The sequence below is a fragment of the Lynx canadensis genome, chromosome F2 (assembly GCF_007474595.2).
Source record: "Lynx canadensis isolate LIC74 chromosome F2, mLynCan4.pri.v2, whole genome shotgun sequence".
NCBI lineage: Eukaryota > Metazoa > Chordata > Mammalia > Carnivora > Felidae > Lynx > Lynx canadensis.
Window position 1 is genome coordinate 15,537,430 of NC_044320.2, and position 5,553 is coordinate 15,542,982.

General features: G+C 47.2%; 1 long non-coding RNA gene across 1 annotated transcript; it reads right to left on the bottom strand.

Moving 5' to 3' along the window:
* Nucleotides 1–233: 233 nt before the first annotated feature.
* LOC115506161 lies at nt 234–2,697 on the bottom strand. The gene is made up of 3 exons (XR_003966259.1): nt 2,620–2,697; nt 1,105–1,342; nt 234–842 (listed from the first exon to the last, which is right to left on the bottom strand). It is a non-coding gene; the product is annotated as an uncharacterized LOC115506161 (long non-coding RNA).
* Nucleotides 2,698–5,553: the final 2,856 nt, after the last annotated feature.

Consider the following 5,553-nt stretch of genomic DNA (forward strand, 5'->3'; position numbering starts at 1 on the left):
GATAACTGAGGATCAGAGAGGCCGAGAAACTTGCCCCACATCGGCAGCTAGTGAGGGGCAAGGCCCGGATGGCGGCCCCACCGTCTGTCTCACCTGCCTCCACGCTGCCTGGCCTGGCTGCACGGCTCTGCTGGACCTGCCTCACGGCGCTGGCGACAGGACCAAATTAGACAACAATGCCTTGGAGAACCGCCGAAGCTCTATAAAAATGAGTCCCTCCTCTGTTTCCGTGTCATCCTTTATGTTGGAATCAAGGCAGCGATACAAAAGCAGATGTGGGGCACATTGTAGGTCAGCCTGTCCTCCCTAGCTCCTCTCCAGTGTTCCCACCGGGAGAGTCACCCCCTGGCCGTAAGCCACGTCTACAGACGGGCTCCGGCAAACCTTAAACAGGTAACTTAGGAGAGGCAATAATGCTTTGATTAGACCTCCAGTAGGGGCTACGTGTTCTCCAGCGGGGGCTTTGCGAGGGGCCCAGAGGGGCGGGGAAATCTTGCACGTCGATGAAGGACAGCTGAGGCAAGCGGGACTCAGGTGGAGAGGAGGCGGGAGCCTGTTGAAGGCGAGGGTGGGGTGGGAGGGGTGCTGCAGGGCGGAAGGAGGGCTCTGAGGGTGGGAGAGGCACTACCCAGGAAGTGGCAACCGGTGCCAGGGTGACTCTTCGGAACCTCAGCCATTCGAATCTGCGTGAGCTGGAAGGAGCTGCCCGTTGTACAGACGAGGACACTGAGGCCCAGACCGGCTCTGAATCAGGCTGTTGTGGCCGCTTTTCTGGCTCACCAGGGGACTTCGGTTGACGCCTCAATTCCCTAGAAGTGCTCTTCCAGGAGGGTTTCCCTTGCCTGGGGCAGACACAGGGAGCCGCCACCAGAGATGCAGGGGTGCAAAAAAGGACACAGGCAGAGAAGACACAGGATGCCCAATGAGATCTTCCTCGAGCGCTTTCCTGCCCGCCACTGTTCCAGCTCCATGGGGAGCTGTGTCCGTGTGCATGTCACTTTCCCAAAGAAACTCCAAAGCCCTCTGCCTGGTGGTCAAGCCCTCCCTCCTCCCCTGCTTGCCACCCTCCTGCCCTTCCTTGCCAACAAGGGCAACACCGCCTACCCCAGGACCCAGAGCTGCGTTTGCCGTGGCCGACGGCCTGTGTCGTACATTCTGTCTTCACCGTTGGCTTCTCAGCTCCAGGAAGGGCTCTCAGGTAAGACTTGTGAGTGCTCAGGGAGGCTTTCACCCACCTACTGGCAAGTTCTTGTCCCTTCCACTGCATGGCTCCTCAAAGCTTCTTGCCCACCACATGACTTTGGCCAAGTCCCTTCCCCTCTCTGGGCTTCATTGTCCTCATCTGGGAAACGAGGGCAGGGGACAGATGATGTGATTACTAAGGTCCCTCTTAGAACTATCTTTCCGCGAAATTAGGAGTCATACCAAATGGCAATCCCCCGTGTTTCTGCAGCCTTTTACAGTTCATAAAGCCCTTACTCATCCTTCTCATTCAGCAGATTGCCTTGGAAACAAGATTTGCCTGCAGTGAGACCAGCTCTCCGGAGCCCCAGCCCCAGGGAGGTCCCAGCAGGAAGGGCGGTTCCGGGAACTGGCCTGCCTGGGCTTACCCTGAGGCCCTGAGAAGGACTGTCTGACTGTCTGTCCCTCCGATCAGGCTGCCCGTCTCTGAGGCCTGGCAGGGGGTCCAACTGAGAGTGGCCAGACCAGTAAAGCCACCTCCTTGCATAATCCAGGCAAGGCAGGGCCCTGAACTGAGCAGTGTAGGCATCTAGGAAACACCTAGTTCTGAACAGAACTTATGTAAACCGTTCCAGGAGCCCTGCGTGGTTCACTGCCTGATTCATTCAACAAACACATCTTGAACATCTAGGATGGGACCTCGCTGGGCGAGGCACTTAGGAGAAAAAAATGTGCCTCCTTCTCTTAAGGAGCCCACCATGGGGGAGAGAGCCCAGAACGGATGCATCCAACACGACCCATCACTCTTTAGCTGTGGGACCCTACAACACTGTGTACCCTCTGAACCTGTTTTCTCACTGGCCAAATGGGGTCAATGACATCCTGCCTTTTGTCTCATCTTCTGCAGCTCCCCACATTCTCCAGAACAATCTCTGTTTCACAAATACCCCAGACTCTTTAAAAAAAATCTTTTTTTTAATTTTATTGTTAATTTTTGAGAGAGAGAGAGAGAGAGAAAAAAAGCTTAATTCGGGGAGGGGCAGAGAGAAAGGGGGAGACACAGAATCCGAAGCAGGCTCCAGGCTCTGAACTGTCAGCACAGAGCCTGATGCGGGGCTCGAACTCACCAACTGTGAGATCATGACCTGAGCTGAAGTGGGACACTTAACCAACTGAACCACCCAGGCGCCCCATGAATACACCACACTCTTAATGCTTGCATTGCTTTGCATCAGTGCTCCCACTGCCTGGGATGCCCCTTCCCACGTATGTCCCCAATATACCTGCTCAACGCCAGCATCTAGCACGGTCCAAAGCATAGTTAAAGATGAATAAATATTTGCTCCGTGAATAAATCCCACAAGATCAAGTGTCTCCCCCTCACTGCCCTCCCTCTCCGTGCCCCCTGCTCCCCTTCTGTCTCTCCCTTGGCCATACCTGATCTTCAGGGCAGAACAATTATTTGTTCCTCTCTCCCATTAAACTGCAAAATCCTCCTGGGCAGACACCGTGAATGACACAGAACATTAGTGTTTAGTAAACAATAGTAAAAGTGAAAAACAAGTTGGCCGGGAAAGGCATTATTATCTTCCTTTTAATAATGACTCTTAGGTTCTGAATAAACCCCCAAGGAATTTTTTGAATCATCCTGGAAGGTCATGCAACTTGCCTAATCGCGCAGGGCCCCAGGCAGCCTCATTTTCTGACCTGAATCTGAGCTGTCAGACCACAGTTCTAGGCGTTTAAGAAAAAGTACTTATTTCACAAATCCTAAATGCAGATTTTCCAACATCTCGCATATTGGGATACATTTTTCTTTCTTTAGTTGTACATAAAATAATGGTGATGTCTCTTATAAGTGGTGTATCCTTTGATCTGATGAAGTACGTTATCAGTTGTAGTTGGGAAAACTGAAAGCAACCTGTATTTGGCAGCTATCAATTAAATAAATGAAGGCACTTTTATGCAATTGAATAACACAAGATAATGATAAAACTGCTAATAATTATGGTTAATTACAAATTATGGGTATTTATGTGTATGGATAAAAGCCATTTGTGCGATTTTGCTTTGCTAACAAAATTTAGCTTCAATCTGATTCCATTTTTGTTTGAAAAACACTCTGGATTGATAGCCCCCCTAGTGTATGTGAGGATCACCTGACACTAATAAGATTAGAGCTGTTCTTTTTTCACAGCTGAGTTAATTACTCCTAAAAATAGCAATTCCAATGTTATTTTTTTATTTGGTTATTTGGAAATACTTTCTAAAATATTTTTTAAGTGTTTATTTTTGAGAGAGAGAGAGAGAGAGAGAGAGAGAGAGAGAGAGAGAGAGAGAGAGACAAAGCATGAGCAGAGAAGGGGCAGAGAGAGAGGGAGACACAGAATCTGAAGCAGGCTCCAGGCTCTGAGCTGTCAGCACAGAGCCCGACACGGGGCTCGAACTCACAAACTGCAAGGTCATGACCTGAGCTGAAGTTGGATGTTCAACCGACTGAGCCACCCGGGCGCCCCTATTTGGAAATACTTTTTTTTTTTTTTTAATTCTTTTTAAAGTAGGCTATGTGCCCATTATGGGGTTTGAACTCATGACCCTGAGATCAAGAGTTACATGCCCTATTAACTGAGCCAGCTAAGCGCCCCTTCCTTAATTATTTACTTATAAGCTTATTTTGAAATCATTTCTTACTTACAGAAAATTTGCAAGAGTGGTACACAGAACACTTGTATATCCTTCTTGTGCATTTCTTTTTCTCCCTCCAGCTGGTCTCCTATATTTGTGCTCACAAAATTTTTTATGAAACAGTTGAGAGTAGGTTACCTATAGCATGTCCCTTTAACTGTTAGTATTTTATATTCATTTCTTACGAACAAGGATATTCTCTTAGCCACAGGCCAAAAGCAAATTCCAGACATGGGAGATTGATACAATACTTTCTTCTGAGCTACTGTCCATCCTGCAACCTAATCAATTATCCTCATTAGATCCATTACAGGAACTTCTTTTTCCGTGTTCAGAACCCAGTTCAGGGCAGTGCACTGCTTTTGGCCGTCACGTCTTTTTGTCTTTATCTGGAGCAGTTCAGCGGACTTTCTTTGTCTTTCATATCAATGACAGTGTTTTAGAACACAGGCTCGTATTTAAAAAAAAATTTTTTTAATGTTTATTTCTGAGAGACAGCGGGACGCTGAGGGTGAGCGAGGGAGGGCAGAAAAAGGAGACGCAGAATCCGAAGCAACCTCCATCCAGGCTCTGAGCTGTCAGCACAGAGCCTGGTGCGGGGCTCGAACTCATGAACTATGAGACCACGACCTCAGCCGAAGTTGGATGCTTAACCGACTGAGCCACCCAGGTGCTCCACAGGCCTGTATTTCATAGGATGCTCCTCGATTTAGGTTGTCTGATGTTTCCTTATGATTTCATTCAGGTTATGCACTTTCGGTTGGAAAACTGCATAAGCGATACTGTGTCCTTCTCAAGGTATCACATCTAGAGACCCATGACGTCTGTCTGTCCCTTGGTGGTGATACTACCTTTCATCACTTTCTTGTCACTTGTGCCTTCTTCACAGTGCAGTTTTTATTTCTCCTTTTGTAACTAACAAGTAATTTCTGGGAGGACACTTTGAGACTGTGTAAATTTCCCATTCCTTATCAGACTTCTTCCCTAGCTCCTGTGTAGAATCCACTGATGAATCTTGACCCCATTTTTACTACATAATATAGTGACAAAGGGTGATTGTTCTGATGTAATCATTTCTGCTACATTAATTGTAAGGAAGAGCTCCTCCTAAGTTATTTGCTTATTATCAAAACGGGCTATAAAGTCTTATTTGATTCAACAGGTTACCGTCCATTACTGTCTATATTTATCGTGATGCTCAAAATAGTCTAGGTTTGACCAGTAGGAGCCCATTCACGCTGGCTCTTGAGCCTTTTCACATGTCCCATGTACTTTTTCTATTTCTGTGTGTGTGTGTGTGTGTGTGTGTGTGTGTGTGTGTGTGTTTGAGCATTTCCTTCTGGCTTTTCTTTCTGGCACAACAAGGTGTTTCAGGCTAATCTTGTACCTTCTATGCCCCAGCCTTGCAATCAGCCATTTCTCTGAGGGGCCACCTGGTTTTAGTGGCTAATAGCATTTAGAAAGGAAGAGTGTTCTACGCACCAAATCTGAGTGTGTACGGGCATTCCGTTTTCTTCCTTTCAGTTATCTGTGTCTTCTACTTTAAAACACAAACATATAGTCCTTTATAATAAGGAGGAAAAAGCCTAAAGTTATTTTTACATTATTTTCAAAAAGGAAAACAACCAAAAGACAGTAGACTTTTACAAATCGCCTTGGTCCCTGAGGACCGTTTTCATCACACAT